Source organism: Poromitra crassiceps (assembly GCF_964638095.1).
Source record: "Poromitra crassiceps genome assembly, chromosome: 2".
Classification (NCBI taxonomy): Eukaryota; Metazoa; Chordata; class Actinopteri; order Beryciformes; family Melamphaidae; genus Poromitra; species Poromitra crassiceps.
In genome coordinates this window covers 46012822-46031731 of record NC_139624.1, presented here as the reverse complement: position 1 = coordinate 46031731, position 18910 = coordinate 46012822, and the positions used below count along the sequence as shown (strand labels likewise).

At 47.8% G+C, this 18910-nt stretch overlaps 1 protein-coding gene across 1 annotated transcript in view; it reads right to left on the bottom strand.

The window, feature by feature from the left end:
- LOC310799719 (chloride anion exchanger-like) overlaps nt 1–18910 on the bottom strand; it is a gene marked incomplete at both ends in the record, with an annotated part of 106799 nt that overhangs the window by 8504 nt on the left and 79385 nt on the right.

Here is an 18910-nt window from a genome sequence, read left to right as displayed (position 1 = left end):
ATTATTGAGAAAATTGCATTACATGTTGAATTTGTGGTAATTTCGTCATTTGTATCAGTATAACATACATTTGTTTGATACATCTGTGAATCATTGAGTCCAATGAAGTATGTACCTTGTACAGGATGTACCTTGTACACGATGTACACATACAAGGAAACTGGATCCGGTTTGCTTAAAAACCGGAATCACATAAAACAAACAAGAATCACTATGAATCACAATATGAAAGAGTGTCTATTTTGAAAAGTGTGTGTGAAAGGAATATATGTACAGTTATAGACAGTTACGTATATGAGAGGGGGCCAACACTCTTGACTCTTTTTTCTTTCTCATAAATCTCACTTGAGATTTTATGTATGGGTGTGTGTTTCAAAAACACATTAAAGCACAATTAATTGACATTAAGACCTGTTGGATTCAAACTCATCAGCTGAAAACTGATCAGCTGTGTTTATTTAAAACTTTAACATGCTGTACATTTGTTTTGATAAGGTGGGCAAAACAATCATCTATACTTTATAGTTAATACATAGTTAATATAAGCAAATCTCAGAAAATACATATAACTAATAGTTATGAATCTCGTCTTACAAACTACATTGCAAAAGCATTACTTGCTTTGCTTAACCAATTTAATTTACCACAATATTTATCACAATACTTGTGATCATCACACATTGCTATTACACATTATTTATGTACCATAACACGTCTTGTGCAGCATAACATGCTGACAGCACTTGTCATAAACTGTTTACTGTTTAAACATTGTTTCTAAGCCTGACAAAAACAATGATGACGCATCATGAGGTATTAAAAAACAGAAAATCATTGACACAGCCAACTGATATGTAGGCTTGTATGTATGTATGACATACTTGCATGACCTGAAATTACACACTGTGTAATTAGTACCGCAAATCACATGCCATTAAAAACAACCCACTTGTAAGTATGCAAGATTGCAGGTATGAAAGATTGCAAGTATGCAATGTACAATAACAAAAGATTTTTATTGTCACTCCATGGTACAAGTATCACGTGTGAAATTCTTGTGCTGTGGACTCCGTTTACAACATAGTACAAATATAGCAAGGCATGAGTGCAAAAACAATAAGCAATAAGCAATAAGCAATAAGCAATAAGCAACAATAAGCAACAATAAGCAATAAGGCAGTATAGTGATAAGACAAGTCCGAGACAGTGGCATATTCACTGCACATAGGTGCACATGTCATGTGCATACATTAGACGTGCTTAAACATTTTAAATTCGACGTATTTGACATACAGGTGCAAATACCATGTATCTTATGAGACATACAATTAAACATTAGACATACGTAATGGTAGCAGCTGCAGTGCGGTACGGTATGGCTACTACACTATTTGTGTATGTTAAGCAAGAAGAGAGGAGAGGCAAAGTTGAATTAAGTTATGTTATTTAGACTGGTGCTATTATTGTTGACATATTATAAGTGTGATATACATTTTAATTTTATAGCAATTGTATTACAAAGATTATTATTATATTATTATATATTATTATATAATAACCAATACTGTGTGGAGTACTACATAGGATTGTAGCAATTCAGAAACAGAACTGCATTTAGAACATGTTAACTCAAGCGGAACCCCGAGGGTGTCATTAAACTAAACCTCCATGTCACCTATGGTGCCAACATTTTACAATGTAAAGCAATGTCGTTCACGCTGGTACAAACTCTAGTAGTCATCACATAGCATTGCAAGATAACTAATATTGCGTAACTAACTGTCACGTCACTAATCTCCAAAAAACACAGTGTTGAAACACACTAGTGCATGCTGGGAAACTCTGCTCTTGTTTGAGAGACGGTCAGATGGCATCGTTTTCAATTCAATTGAAAACAGTCTGTAGCTATTCAATGTCTGTAGCTATTCAATCCACCTCAATCTGTATTGTTTAAATTTAATTCAAAGCTTGAATGGCGATACGCAATCTTCAAACAATATCAAAATCATCATGATGATGTCACATCACAATTGGATCCGGAGTGGGAAAAACATGGGGAAAAACATATATCACAGATGATCTGGGATGTGATCTGAGCTGGAGAAACTGGAATGTTTCAATGTGTCATGTTTGGCTGGGAAAACTAGCGCACAATCTAACACGCGCTATGTTTGTGGCTGGCTGTGAATGTGTATGTGTGTGTGTGTGTGTGTGTGTGTGTGTGTGTGTGTGTCACAGTGGTACATCCCTTGTTCTATGATCCTTATATTTTATGCCTTTTATTTTATTGTGTGGCTTTTATCATTCTCCAGCATGGTTCAGTATTTATCAATGATATTTGTTTGCTTTTTATTGTGTGCTGTGTGGTTTTAGTCATGCATTCTCATTTGACTATTGCATGAGTTTGGTGTGTCAATTGCATGATTGACTTGATGGATCATTAAACGGGAACAGCTGTGAACATGAACTTGACCACACCCCCTTACAGCCTCAAACATTTGGATTGGCTGACAAGGTGTTTGGAGATGTGCTTTTAAATGATTTGAGACAAGTGTACAGGAGAGAGAGAACAACAGAGGAGCGAGGCGACACAGACAGAGCAAATCGATCGAGGCAGGAGTGGCTGGAACGGACCGACGTGGGTGAACCAGACCTGGACCACACACAGCGCCAGACGAGACGCGGAGGCGGAAAGGCTTGGTTCAACGCGCTTGATCAGCTAAGTAAAGGAACGTGATCAGCTGAACCCAAGCCTTGTGTGTGTGTGAGCTAACCCCTACACAAATCCAGACTGAGGGCATCATTTATTCTTTCACAGCCTGACCAGACGCAGCCGGACGAGTCGCCACGGACGGGAAGCAGCTCTACAGCCAACCAAGGGCCGGGCCAGAGTGCTGTGACAGAGTGCTGTGACGGGACGCCAGGGAATAGGACATTGGACCCACCCCAGCAGAGCCTTCTCCTCCTCTGACATTTTTGATTAGATTTTATCTGGACTTTTAGGAATTGATTGTTTATTATTTGTATTGACCTGGGTACACTTTTAATTATTAAACCATTCAAACTTCCCTATTTGTCATTGTCTCACCTTTTTAACAGTGGAACCATTTTAATTGCTGGTATTTTAAAGAACTCTGTGTGACATCTATTTTGGCGTTAGTCGGCAGGATACCAGCTCCACTGTTAAAAAAATGAGTGTTGACGGGAGTAGTCCTAACACGCCTGTAGCGGCACAGTTTGTCATGCCATGGTTTATGGGGGCTGCTTGGATTCCTAAATTTGATGGTGAAAAAGCTAAATTTGTAGAATGGAGGGCTCAGGTGGAGGCCATGCTGAGGGCACAAGGACTGAATGAACAGCAACAAGCTGATTTTGTGTTGGGAGCCCTAGAGGGAGAAGCTAAGCGTGAGCTACAGCTGGTCAGCCCAGATGAAAAGAAAACTGGACAGCAAGTACTGGACATTTTACAAACACTATATGCCAAACCAGCCACCAAAGCACAACTACGTGGTAGTTTTCATAATTGTAAACAACGGGCAGATGAAAGTGTGAGTGCTTTTATACTCAGATTGCGGGAGCTGTTTTTCAGATGGCAAGAGCAAGATGGAGATGGGACTGAAGACCGTGATGAGCTGCTGCTCCACCAGCTGATTACTGGACTACAAGCAGGACCCATAAAGCAAGAATTGTTTCGGCAGATGCGGCGGAACGAGCGCACAACTTTTGCCGCCACCTGCAGAGAAGCGCGGGCCCTAGAACAGGAGCTGCAAGATGGGGATGACGCCATCTTGTCTCAGAGGGTTGCTGTTCCAGCCCCACGGAACACGGCAGTAAACCTGGAACAAATAAAGGGCCAGATACAGGCCGAACTTCAGCAGGAGCTGATGGGAGAAATGAGGAAGGAAATCAGGGAACAGATGAAAGCCCTGTCGGCTAATTTAATGGAGGAAATGAAGACTCAACTGTCCAGTCTGGAAGCATTTCCAACCCCTAGAAATCCACCAATGGACAATCATACGGCCGCAGCACGCACCCCTCAGGGGAGACGACAGCAACCAGGCATCAGGGCACCAAATTACCAGTGGGATGCACAGGGCAGACCCATCTGCCAGAGTTGTGGTGCAGCCGGCCATGTTCAACGCTGGTGCCCCCGGCGGACATCAAGGCCACAGGATTTTTGACTTCCCCTACGGCTGAGGGCAGAGCGGTGGGGGCAGTCAACAAAGACAAAGAGCCCAAACCACAGCACCAGTCGGCCTTGATTGGTGAGTGCCCTGATGTTGTTGTTAAAATGAATGGATGTTCTATACCTTTTGTGCTTGATACAGGATCGCAAGTCACGTTGCTGAGCCGAAGCTTGTTCAGGAAGTACCTAGAAGGAACCGGCGTAACCAGTGCCGATGCTGTCCCCTGGCTGACTCTGCGTGCTGCTAATGGCCTGGAAATCCCCTACGTGGGTTACACTCTGGTTGACTGTATGGTAGGAAGTGTTCATGTTCCTGGCAAAGGAGTGATAATTGTTAATGACGAATGCTTGGGACCGGATAAGGGAATACTGGGCATGAACATTATTAAACCTGTATGGACTGGTCTCACTCAGGGACATCACCCAGGGCTGTCAGCATTCAAGACCACCGCAGGACAGCTCTGGGCTCAAGCATTTGCTGAATGCCAGCGGGTCACCACCAGAGGTCCTCTCCCACCTTATGAGGGCATAGCCAAATTACCACGACAACAACCAGTCATCATTCCACCTGAATCGGAGATGATTCTGTGGACACAGGTATCTGAAGGTGCAGCTAATCCATCTTGTAATGTGATTATAGAGCCTCTCCCTGACAGCGACGCAGAGTGGTGTGTGGGGCAGACCCTGGCCAGGCTACATGGAGGAAGAGTGCCTTGCAAGGTCTGTAACCCCAACCCCTACCCAGTGGAGGTCCCTCAGCGCCAGCCATTGGCCCAAGTAACTGAGGTGGCCATGGCCGACATAAAGGGAGAACAAGAGCTGATCCTCCAGAGCGTGGCACCAGACGTTGTGGAGGTAGCGGTAAGGCGGGTGGGAGTCACAGAGGGAGGCAGTGGTGTTGATCCACATCCTGTGTTGTCCTTGCAGGGAGACGGGCTGACTTCAGAACAAGAGGGGGAGATGATCAACCTGCTACAGAGGTGGACAAAGGTGTTTTCCAGCCACGATGAAGACTTCGGCTGTACTGGTGTTGTGAAGCACCAGATACCAACTGGTTCGGCTCCCCCAAGTCGTGAAAGGTACCGACCTGTCCCGCCAAGTCTGTATGCAGAACTACAAACTTTGCTGCAGAACATGCTGGACAGTGGGGTGGTGAGGGACAGTGCAAGCCCTTGGGCAGCTCCCATTGTGCTTGTTAAGAAGAAAGATGGGAGCTGGAGGTTTTGCGTCGACTACAGGAAGTTGAACGCGCTCACCCATAAGGACGCCTACCCCCTACCCCGCATTGAGGAGTCATTGACTGGACTCAAAGCTGCTAAATGGTACTCCACACTGGATTTGGCTAGCGGCTATTGGCAGGTAGAAATGGAGCCATCTGACAGAGAGAAGACGGCCTTTACAACACCTTTCGGCTTGTACGAATTTGAACGGATGCCATTCGGCTTGTGCAACGCCCCCGCCACGTTTCAAAGGCTGATGCAGCGCTGCTTGGGAAACCTGGTAAATGACACACTGTTGATTTATCTGGATGATGTGGTGGTGTTTTCCCTTGATTTTGACAGTCATGTGCGCCACTTGGAAGAGGTGTTCCAGCGCCTCCATCATCATGGACTGAAGTTGCAGCCTAAAAAGTGCCACCTGTTCCAGCGAGAAGTAACATATCTGGGACATGTCATCAGTGAAAAAGGGGTGGCTACAGATCCAGCCAAGACTGCGGCGGTAAGGGACTGGCCAGTGCCTCAGACAGTGAAGCAGGTAAAATCTTTTCTTGGCTTTGCTGGCTATTACCGCCGTTTCATAAATGACTTTTCTAAGATCGCAAGACCATTGAATGCATTGACACATGGCACCGCTACTAGGGATGGGCATCGAATTTCGAATTTTCGAATAATCGTTGTTATTATCAAGGTCGACTTTTATTATTGAAATTCGAAATTCGAAAAAAAAAAAAAACATTTTTTTTTTTTTTTTTGAGTGAAATGTTGCATTGTCTCCCCTGATTCTAAGTATAGTCAAATCGCTTGGTTTGAGCAAGTAAAACAATTTTTATAAGCATTTTAAGCAAGGTTTATGGAAAAATGAATGGCGGATGAAATCCCATGAAGAGGGAGAGGGGGTGACTTTGGCACCGCTTTGGCACTCAGACCTGAGCCTACTAAATATTTAATGAACCACTCATGATTGTCAAAACTGTTTTTTATTTTCGAAAATGTCAATGTCATGTAACATGTTCTTTACTTCAGTGGTGCAATGCTTGTTTGAGCTAAAAATCCACAGCAGAAGCTTTTTATATTAATTAATAAAGCCGTAGACTTAGAATCAGGGGAGACAATGCAACATTTCACTCAAAAAAAAAAAAAAAAATTTTTTTTTTTTACATTTTTATTTTTATTTTCGAATTTCGAATTTGGCCAGCGAATTTCGAATAGTGTTTTTGCTAGAAATGCCCATCCCTAACCGCTACCTCAGAAAGAAAGACTACTCTCATTTGCTGGTCCCCCGAGTGCCAGCAAGCTTTTGATACTTTAAAGACAGCCCTGTTGAATGCACCTGTCCTGGCATACGCTGATTTTTCTCTACCTTTCAGGCTGTATACAGATGCCAGTTTTGATGGCCTGGGAGCAGTGTTGGCTCAAGTACAAGGAGACAAAGAGCGAGTGATCGCTTACGCCAGCCGCAGCCTAGACCCAGCAGAACGCAACGACCAGAACTACAGCTCCTTTAAGCTGGAACTGCTGGCCCTGCACTGGGCAGTCACCTTGAAGTTTAAAAACTATCTCTATGGGGCAGAGTTCACTATATTCACAGACAATAATCCTTTGGTGCACCTTGACACGGCACGGCTTGGAGCAGTGGAACAACGATGGGCAGCCCAACTGGCAAACTTCCAGTACACCATCAAATACCGCCCAGGTAAACAAAACAAGAATGCTGACGCTTTGTCCAGGTTGCCGGAGCGGAAAGGGGAAAATGTGCCTGTGCATGCTGACTGGGTCATGGCCGAAGGAGAGGGAACGTGGGAGGAACGCCAGAGCAGAGACCCAGAGCTTTCCCAGATACGCCGGTGGAAGGAACAGCAACTACCTCGGCCTGAGGTATGTGATTCTTCATCTTACATGAAACAACTGCTGAGAGAATGGGAACATATTGTACTGCAAAATGGTGTACTGGGGAGATTGTGTGGTGAGACAGGCACTGGGCTCGAGGCATTCCAGGTGGTTGTCCCCAAGCAGGAAGCCAAGGGTGTGTGGAGGACGTACCATGAGGGGATGGGACATCCTAGTGGCGAAAGAACTCTGGCAGCCCTGCGACAGCGCTGTTACTGGCCCCGGATGACCCAGGATATAAAGGATTGGACTGAAGCCTGCTTACAGTGCGTGTGTGCCAAGGCCGGACCGGAGGTGAGAGCCCCTTTATTACCCATATCTACCTCATATCCATTTGAAGTTGTTGGAGTGGACTACCTCTCTCTGGGACGCCCAGATGACCGGCACCCTTACATATTGGTGATGACTGACTTATTTTCGAAGTATGCTCTTGCAGTACCTACCAGGGACCAGTCGGCGAATACGACGGCCCGAGCCCTGTATAGCAGTCTCATCCAGACATTTGGCTGCCCCGAGCGTATTCTGACAGACCGGGGGGCTGCCTTCGAATCATCACTGATGAGTGAGCTTTGCCAGCTCTACGGCTGTCAAAAGAGCCGCACGACCGCCTATCACCCGCAGGGAAACGGGGCCTGTGAGAGGTTCAACCAAACCCTTCTGAGGCTGCTGGGCTCCCTGACAGAGATTGAGCAGGCGCAATGGCCAAACCAGCTGCCGGCCCTCCTCCAGGCCTACAACAACACCACTCACGGCACGACGGGGATGACTCCACACTACGTGGTGTTTGGGAGGCATGCCAGACTACCGGTGGACTGGACAACTGGCCTGAGCCCTACGGTAGAGTCCCACACCCTACAAGGCTGGGTAAAGCAGCACCAAAAGGCCCTGAGTTATGCATACCAGACAGCAAAGGTCCAGTCCCAGCACAGACAAGAACGAGACCAGGCCCGTTACAACAAACGAGCTAAAGTGGCAGCTCTGCTTCCAGGGGAGCGGGTGCTTATTCGCAACTTCCGGAGGAGGGCCAGAGGGAAGTTGACTCCGAGGTGGACACCGGAACCCTTTGTGGTGGTCTCCCAGCTGCGAGAGGGACACCCAGTTTATGTCCTTCGGCCAGAGGGTAAGGAAGCACCAACACGCACAGTACATCGTAATAACCTCCGACCGTGCCCATTAAATGTGTTACAGGAAAGCAGAGAGCAGACGGAAGGTCTAGAACCCCCTGTCACGGACCAGCCAAACCAGTTGCCCCCTCCCACTTGGTGGCTTCCTGGACTGATCACAAGCTCTATCCAGCGGCCAGCAGCACAGACAATGGCCCAGGCCGAACCACCTGAGCCTCCACAAGGACCTGTAGCCCTCATGGAGCCTGAGCACTCTGCTGTACGTCGCTCACAGCGAACTAACCTTGGGTTGCCCCCGGCCAGGTATCAGTAAATGGTCGGGACGACCATTGTTAAAGGTGGGGGGAAATGTCACAGTGGTACATCCCTTGTTCTATGATCCTTATATTTTATGCCTTTTATTTTATTGTGTGGCTTTTATCATTCTCCAGCATGGTTCAGTATTTATCAATGATATTTGTTTGCTTTTTATTGTGTGCTGTGTGGTTTTAGTCATGCATTCTCATTTGACTATTGCATGAGTTTGGTGTGTCAATTGCATGATTGACTTGATGGATCATTAAACGGGAACAGCTGTGAACATGAACTTGACCACACCCCGTTACAGCCTCAAACATTTGGATTGGCTGACAAGGTGTTTGGAGATGTGCTTTTAAATGATTTGAGACAGGTGTACAGGAGAGAGAGAACAACAGAGGAGCGAGGCGACACAGACAGAGCAAATCGATCGAGGCAGGAGTGGCTGGAACGGACCGACGTGGGTGAACCAGACCTGGACCACACACAGCGGCAGACGAGACGCGGAGGCGGAAAGCCTTGGTTCAACGCGCTTGATCAGCTAAGTAAAGGAACGTGATCAGCTGAACCCAAGCCTTGTGTGTGTGTGAGCTAACCCCTACACAAATCCAGACTGAGGGCATCATTTATTCTTTCACAGCCTGACCAGACGCAGCCGGACGAGTCGCCACGGACGGGAAGCAGCTCTACAGCCAACCAAGGGCCGGGCCAGAGTGCTGTGACAGAGTGCTGTGACGGGACGCCAGGGAATAGGACATTGGACCCACCCCACCAGAGCCTTCTCCTCCTCTGACATTTTTGATTAGATTTTATCTGGACTTTTAGGAATTGATTGTTTATTCTTTGTATTGACCTGGGTACACTTTTAATTATTAAACCATTCAAACTTCCCTATTTGTCATTGTCTCACCTTTTTAACAGTGGAACCATTTTAATTGCTGGTATTTTAAAGAACTCTGTGTGACATGTGTGTGTGTTGCCCGGATGAAATCTACAGAATAGCCTGGGAATACCCAGAATGCTTTGCTCTGTCTAACTTTTATCAATACATCAAGCATATTTGTTGTATACATTAGTATAAGATAGGCTATACTAGCTAAGATAGCCTGCACAGCATGCAATTATGGAATATTTGAATGCTGGACAAAAAAAAAAATAAAAAAAAATATAGGCTATAGGCCGGTGGCACCCTGACTCAGATCCTCACCTGACGCTGGATGCTTATCTCTTGACAGACACGCAAAGGATATGTGGGGGGATGGGGTGAAAAAACTGTGCGCTCACTCGCAAGACATTATGCACACATCGCTGTTACACTCATCGTTTTTAGCAGTAGCTATTCATAGCTTTCAAGGAGTGTTACGTGCTGCCGGGAACGCCCACCTGACGGTCAAAAAAACAAACAAGTTTATTAAAACTGGGGTGATTGTGCAGACAGCCTTGGTAGGCTTTATATCCTACAGGCCGGCCTAATAAAGCAATAAGACATGGGGGTGGGAGGGGGGAGCCGGGGCCTCTATGGGTGAGTTAGAAAAAACATCAACAAGCAGTGGAATCTGTCGTTGGTGGTGGGGCTGAGATAGAGAAACACTTGAGCGAGCAGAGGAATCTGTAGGCAGTGAAAATGTTCGCCGGTGTTAACAAATAGTAGTTTCAGTTCCTAAAATGACCAAATTGTATTTGGTCGTGATCAAAAATGCTACGCTGAAAATTAAATCGTGACGGCCATTTCAACATCACCCAAACTGGTCTAACTGATAAATGATAGCAGTTTGTTACAATGCCCCCCTAACCCTAACAGTTTGAATTTCGTCATTTAATCAATTTGTGGGTTCCAGACTCTGTCGTGACTGATGGATGCACAATACAGGAAGCGCGTTGCCTCACGGGGCTGCTGTGCCCTGTTGCTACGCTGGAAATTAAGTCGTGAAAAAACATTGCAAAAGCCTACAAACTGGTCTATACTGATATGTGTAAAAAGAGGAAGTGTCCTATAGGAGCAGCTGAATTTACCAATTTTGTACAAAAGGGGGTAAACACAGGCAAATGAGTAAGTATCCCATATTCGCCCACCTGAAATTTGGACTTTGTACAAAAAGAAGCCACGCCCCTTTGATGACGTAGGTGTCCTAAACACGCCCCCTCGTTTTTTGAGGTTTCTGACAAAGGGTGGTGGTGTAGGTATCCTAACTAACTACTCATCATAAATGACATCAGTTATGACATCATAAATGCCCTTCTCCTGGTACTATATAAAGCCCCCATCACCACAGCTTAAATCACACTTGTGCAGTCATCACTCACCTTGTGTCAGCATCACGCATTCATCCAGCATCTCCAGAGCAAAAAGCTTCATTCAGTCCATCATCATGTCTGAGTCTGAAAACGAGCAGCAGAGGGTCAACTCCGCCGTGGACGCCTTCCTCCAGAGCACGATCAACGCCCCAGGCCAGCCCCGGGCAAATCTCCAATCCCCAGGCTTCATCTTCGGGCGTCACAAGGGACGCTCCTCTCACCAGTGGCCGCAGCCGCAAAAGGAGATCCAGCGCCACGGAGGTCCAAGTCGTCTCGCCTGGATCTCAGTCCGCGCAGCACTCCGGAGGCCGTGGCCGCAGCAAAAGAGCCAAGAAGTCCATCTCCAAGAAAGGCCCAGCGAAACGCACCAAAACCGCCGGCTCCTCGGCGGACGCTACGAGGCTTCCAGCCCCTCCAGGCCTCCAAGATCCCCTGATCGCAACGATTTCATCACTGGTCGGGTCCCTCATCGATGCCCGGCTGAGGACGCTCGGGAGCCCCACGCTCCCCACAGCAGCAGCCCAATCAGCACCGCCCCAGGTTTCAGGCTTGTATCCCCCTTTTCAGCCGGCATCTCTTCCGGTGATATCAGCCCAGCCAGCCCCGCTTCAAAATCCAGGTGTGTGCGCCGAGTTCCCTCCCCTCCCCGCACACATCCCCCCGATGAATACCCTCGCCTCAGCTATCCCCTCCCCCGCATACGGGAGGCCTTATATCCCACTCTCAGCAAACGTATCACCCAGGCTTCGGTCCATGATCCTTCAAGGCAGAGATATTAACCTAGTCAGTATTATCCTGCCGTCTGCTGAGTGCAGCAAGAAGATAATGGGCGGCCAAGATATATCGGCCGTCCTGAAATCTTCCGACCCCCGTCTCGCCAGAGAGCTATCACCAACCGAATTCTTCGTTGCGTTCGGGGTTCTCCGCGACATTATATGCTCAGTGTATCCCAGCCGTCGCGCCGAGTTAGATGAGTACATGGCACTGGTGGGAGACCTCCACCTTAGGTACGGGAAAAGCATATTCTACCAGTACCACAAAGCGTTCTCTACAAAAGCAGCGCTGTACATAACTCGTTCCAACACCCGTCGAGACCGGTCCATATTGGATACCGAGCTATTGGTACTGGTTACGGGCGGTCATCAGGCGATCACCTGTTTTTCCTGCGGCGAAGTAGGCCACACGGCTCCCCTTGCCCTAAGGCTGCCTTCCAGGCTTCCGGGAGCAACACCCCGTTTTCGGCCGGTCCACCCCCCCTCCTCCAGCAGGGAACCTTCCTGCCATCTCAATCAGACCGCCAGGGGCGCAAAGTAGTTATGCATAACAACATGGCTATTTGCAATAATTTTAATGAGGGAGTTTGCACCTATCCTAATTGCATTTTTCTGCACGTCTGCAGCGCCTGTAGGGAAGCGCACCCCCGCTCCGTCTGCCCCCGCAGGATCCGCACCCCAAGGCAGTTCCCCAAAAAAGAAAAGTTGGGCTAAAAATCATAGAATCCCTTCCATCCACCCCCATCGACATCCCAGCCCTGGCTCTCGAATTAGCCTGCCACCCTGATCGCGTATTTACCGATCATCTCTTAACCGGCCTCTCCCAGGGGTTCAAAATAGGAGTAATTTCTCCCCCCACAATTTCCCACGTCTCTAAAAATCTGCAAACGGCTCAAAAAGAGCCCAAAGTAGTTTCTCAACTCCTTAGCAGGGAATTATCAAAAGGATTCATAATCGGCCCATTCGATTCTCCCCCCTTCCCGGTGTTCCGAACAAGTCCAGTAGGCGTCGCCACTCGCAAATATTCCGGCAAAAAGCGCCTGATTATAGACCTGTCAGCACCTCATCATGGCCCCACTCCAAGCATAAACAGCCTCATTCCTCCCGAACCTTATTCCCTCCACTATGCAAAAATAGACCACGCCATTCGTCTAATCAAACTGGCAGGCAAAGGTGCTTGGCTTTCTAAAGCCGACATCTCAGACGCCTTCAAAGTCATCCCTATTCATCCCTCCCAATGGCATCTATTCGGAATTAAATGGGATTCAAAATTCTATTTTTCCGTAAGGCTCACGTTTGGGTGCAGAAGCAGCCCCGCCATCTTTAATTCACTAGCAGAAGCTCTATGCTGGATATTGCTAAACAATATCCGTCTCCCCACAGTGCTACACCTGCTAGATGATTTTTTGCTCATCGACCCTCCGTCCGTCCCCTCAATCTCCCTAGTCAAACTCAAAGAGACGTTTCACAGGCTGGGCGTCCCTCTAGCTGAGGAAAAAACCTCCGGGCCCTCATCATCTCTCGAATTCCTGGGCATTAATCTTGACACCAAGCTTATGCAAGCTTCCCTCCCCCTCGAGAAATTGTCTCGCATCCGCGAAATAGCCCAGTCCTATTCAGCAGCCAGCCACATTTCAAAACGAGACCTTCTGTCTCTGCTCGGCCACCTGAATTTTGCCATGCACATTATTCCCCAAGGGAGGTCATTCATTTCCAGGCTGCTCGATTTAGCATCTTCAGTCCCCAGCCTCCTTGACTCAGTTACCCTCAATGAGGGATGCCGATCCGATCTCAAATTCTGGGCACACCTCTTAGAAAATTGGAACGGAATCTCATTTTTCTATGACGAAATCGTCTCGTCTGCCGACGACTTAAAACTTTTCACAGATGCAGCCCCATCTGTGGGTTTTGGGGGGGTCTACCAAGGCCACTGGTTCGCTGGCACTTGGCCGCAGCAGTTTGCCGGCTTGGATCAGTCCTCCGCATTATACGGAATGTACCCGATAGTGGCTGCTCGTCACATATGGGGGCGCTTCTGGGCACGTAAAAGGATAGCAGTCAAATGCGATCATGCTGCAGTAGTCGCCATCATCAATAAGGGACGATCATCTTCCCCGGCCATTATGCCTTTCGTCAGGCGCCTAACCTGGCTTTCCGTCACCCATAATTTTATCATGGTCGCCAGGCACCATGGCATATTAACATAATCGCTGATCACCTCTCCCGTTTCAATTTCCAGGCGTTCCGCAGACTCTACCCCGAAGCGGACTCGACTCCGACGCCTCACCCCTCCTTTTCTGCCCTCACGCTCTCATAGAGCGTAATCCCCATCTCACCCATTTACTCCACTCGGCCCAGTCCTATATTAGGCAAGGATTGGCCAGTTCCACTATCAAAGCTTACGACGCGGCTTGGCGAATGTTTGCCATGTTCTGCCTCTCCGTCAACCAGCCCGTTCACCCCGTTCTAATTCCCACAGTATGTGCCTTCATTACTTTCTGCGTAGATGTCCGCCTCCTCCGCCCTCCTTACATTCGCAGCCTAGTGGCAGGCATCCAATTTTACGCCAGGTGCCTCGACCCGGCATTTCCCAGTCTATTTTCAAATCCAGTTGTTAAACTACTATTAAAAGGCATTTCAAAAGCTTTTCCGTCTGCCCCCGACTCCCGGCGTCCCATTACTCTCCCCATGTTACGGCACTTGCTAACCAGCCCCAGACAAGGCATTCACTCCACCTTTTTAGACATCCTCTTAGAGTGCGTATTTTCCCTGGCCTTTTATGGGTTCCTCAGAATCAGCGAGTTCACATCCCCCGCCACGTTTAACCCCTCCCGCGACATAACTCTCTCCGATTTAAAATTCTACCCCGACCACTATAGCATCTCCCTGAAACATACCAAAGTAGGCGGAGCCTGCTCTATAATTATTGCTCACATCCAATCTCCCTTCTGCCCCTTCTCGGCCATGATTCAATACATTAGAATCAGGCCCCCAACTAGTCCCTTGGCCCCCCTTTTCCTCATTTCTCCCCATCATCACATGACGAGATCCTGGTTCATCCATCACTTCAAGACCACACTCCAGAAATGCAACATCCCTGCAGAGAACTATTCCAGTCACTCATTCAGGATCGGGCAGCCACATCAGCAGCCATGCAGGGGGTGTCCTCCGCCTCCCTTCAACAACTGGGGCGCTGGTCCTCATCAGCCTATGCATCCTACATCCGACCAGAGCAAGACGCCATATTATCAGCCCAAAGATCCCTCCTTCCATGACTAAAAGAGGCAACAAGCACTTCGTTGGTGGTGATCAAACTCTCCTTTTTCTCATCAATGCGCCCATGCCCGGGCTATCCATGTCCACTCCCTTGCATCCCCGCCTTTGCCTTAAAAACCTTGGTCAGCCCCTCATCTCCCGGCATGCATAATTCTCCCCCTGTCAGCCCATGACCTGACTAAAGCATACCCCAGGCGAGCTCCATGACCCCCTGTTTTCACTCTCCCAGTTCCTGAAATAACTTTAAATTCCTTTGGGGGATTTTCTATCTCATACAGCACTGACGCCCCTCCCTCATAGCAAGAGGAGCGTCACATCATGGAGTTATACGCCATACTCAAACTGTCTATTCTGATTCAATAAAGATTGTTAAAATTGTATTACGAGTCTCTCATGATTGAAGTGTAGTCTTAGACTGAATTTCAATCATGGAAGACCAAATAAGGCATTGATAGAGCACCCCATGCTGTCATACCCCTCAGCCCAAATGACCTCACTAAATGACGTCACCATCTCCGACGTCACCTTCTCTATGACGTCACCTTTGCAGTGTGACGTCAGTTGCCCAAATGACATCAGTTATGACATCATAAATGCCCTTCTCCCAAATGACATCAGTTATGACATCATAAATGACATCAGTTATGACATCATAAATGCCCTTCTCCTGGTACTATATAAAGCCCCCATCACCACAGCTTAAATCACACTTGTGCAGTCATCACTCACCTTGTGTCAGCATCACGCATTCATCCAGCATCTCCAGAGCAAAAAGCTTCATCCCACCACCTCCCCAGATCACCACCAATGTCATGACTCCTGTTGGAAACAAATCCCCTTAGGGGGGATTTTCTATCTCATACAGCCCTGACGCCCCTCCCTCATAGCAAGAGGAGCGTCACATCATGGAGTTATACGCAGCACTGACGCCCCTCCCTCATAGCAAGAGGAGCGTCACATCATGGAGTTATACGCCATACTCAAACTGTCTATTCTGATTCAATAAAGATTGTTAAAATTGTATTACTTTACTTTACTTACTTTACTTTATTTCATTTAGCAGACGCTTTTGTCCAAAGCGACTTACAGCATATTACAATATAGCATAAAAATACAGCAATAAAATGAAACAATAAACAACAATAAACCAAAAAAAAAAAAAAACGGGAACATAAAATACACACATCACTTTTCGGAGGGGCCCAGGTGTAGTTCGAAAAAGTGTGTTTTTAGTCTCCGGCGGAAAATGGCCAACGAGTCAGCCAGCATAACAGAGGGGGGGAGCTCGTTTCACCATTGAGGAGCCAGGGAGGAAAAGAGTCGTGAGTGGGCTAAGCGGCCCCCAGGGTCACGTAGTGATGGAGGGGCAAGGCGAGCTGTGCAGGTGGAGGAGCGGAGGGGACGGTTGGTTGTTTGAAAACTGACCAAAGATTGCAGATAGGTAGGGGCTGACCGGTGAACTGCCCGGTAGGCCAGTACAAGAGTCTTGAATTTAATGCGGGCTATAATTGGGAGCCAGTGGAGGTCGCGGAGAAGGGGAGTGACGTGAGAGAATTTAGGTAGATTGAACACCAGTCGGGCAGCTGCATTCTGGATGAGCTGGAGGGGTTGGAAGGCCGAGGCAGGTAGCCCCGCCATGAGAACATTGCAATAATCAAGGCGGGAAAAAACAAGTGCCTGTACCAGAAGTTGAGTTGCCTCCCTAGTGAGAAATTTTCGGATTTTTCTAATATTGTACAGTGAGAACCTACATGAGCGGGCGGTTGCAGAGATGAATGATGAGGTTGAAAGCTGATTATCTATAATTACACCTAGGTTTTTGACAGTTTTAGATGGCCGTACAGTGGTATTTTCTATGGTGATGGAAAGATCTGTGAAAGGGCAGTTTTTTCCGGGGATGAAAAGAAGTTCCGTTTTGTCAAGATTGAGTTTTAGATGATGGGCGGTCATCCAGGTTAAAATGTCTTTGAGACACGCGGCTAGGCGTGCCTCAATTTGGGTATCGTCAGGGGGAAAAGAAAGAAAGAGTTGAGTGTCGTCGGCGTAGCTGTGATAGGAAAACCCGTGAGAGGAGATTATGTGACCAAGGGACCTAACATACAGAAGAAATAGGAAGGGGCCAAGGACTGATCCCTGGGGGACACCCGTGTTCAGAGTGCATGATTTAGAGAGGGACCCACACCAGAGAACCTGAAGGGAGCGGTTGGAAAGGTAAGAGGTGAACCATGAGAGTGCAGTGCCAGAAATACCAAGATCAGTGAGAGTGGAGAGGAGGATGTGATGATTCACCGTGTCAAATGCAGCAGACAGATCCAGGAGTACTAGAACCGAGGAGAGGGAGGAGGCTTTGGCTGTGTGAAGGGCATGAGTGACAGAGAGGAGAGCTGTTTCAGTGGAGTGAGCGGGTTTAAAACCAGATTGTAGGGGGTCCAGAAGGTTATTGCGAGAGAGATGGAGAGAAAGTTGTTCTGATACTGCGCGTTCAAGGGTTTTTGAGATGAATGGAAGGAGAGAAACTGGGCGGTAATTTTGTATGACAGTATGGTCCAGGGAGGGTTTTTTGAGGAGTGGCTTGATTCTAGCTGTTTTAAGGGGAGCCGGGACTATACCAGAGGACAGGGAGGAGTTGATGAGGGAAGTGAGGAAAGGAGATAGATCGGAGGATATGGTTTGGAGAAGATGGGAGGGGATAGGATCCAGGGGGCAGGTGGTGGCAGGATGGGACAAGAGGAGTTTAAGGACGGCATCGGGAGAGAGGGGAGAAAAGGAAGACAGACTAGTGACAGGGGCCGAAGAGTCAGGTTTGATGTCAGAGCTGTTTTTAGTGGCTGGAGGGGGAAGGAAGAGGTGATGTCATCAATTTTTTGGGAAAAGAAGGTCAAGAAGTCATCAGCAGATAGGGAAGAGGGGGGAGGAGGGGGAGGAGGGTTGAGGAGAGAGGAGAAGGTGGAGAACAATTTTCTAGGATTGGAGGCAGAGGAATGAATTTGGGAAATGAAAAAGGAGGATTTAGCAGTGGTGACGGCAGTGGTGAAGTTTGTTAAGATGAGGTGGTAAGTTGAGAGATCAGATGGGTCGTGGGATTTTTGCCATTTTCTTTCGGCTGCCCGAAGCTCCGTTCGATGAGTCCGCAGAGCTTCGGACAGCCATGGTGCAGGGGGACAGGATCTAGCTGGTTTGGAGATGAGGGGACAGAGTGAGTCAAGGGCTGAGGTGAGAGAGGAAAGGAGACTAGTGGCAGCATCGTCGGTGGATAGGAGAGAGAAGTTATCAACTGGGGGGAGGAGAGAGAGGACAGCAGAGGAGAGGGCCGAGGGTGTGAGGGTTTTTATGTTGCGACGGGTGGTAGTTGTATGAGAGGGGGGTGGGGAGGGTTTGGGGAGGGAGATGGGAAGGGAGAAGGTTATGAAGTGATGGTCGGAGACAGGGAGAGGAGTAACCGTGAGATTGGAGGTGGTGCAGGAGCGGGTAAACACAAGGTCGAGGAGGTTCCCGGCCTTATGTGTGGGTGGAGAAGAAGAGAGGGAGAGGTCAAAAGAAGAGAAAAAGTTGAGAAAGAGGGGAGAAAGAAGTGATGTTGCCGGGATATTGAAGTCCCCGAGGAGGACTAGAGGAGTGCCATCCTCAGGGAAGAGAGAGAGGAGAGCATCCAGCTCATCGAGGAATGATCCAAACGGAGTAGGTGGGCGGTAGATAACAATAATACTAAGCTTAATGGGGAGAGATATAGAGACAGCGTGAAATTCAAAAGAGGAAATAGAGAGGTGAGAAAAAGAAGAGACAGAGAATGTCCATTCACGAGTCTCTCATGATTGAAATAGGTTTATAATGCAATTATTAACACTTATATAG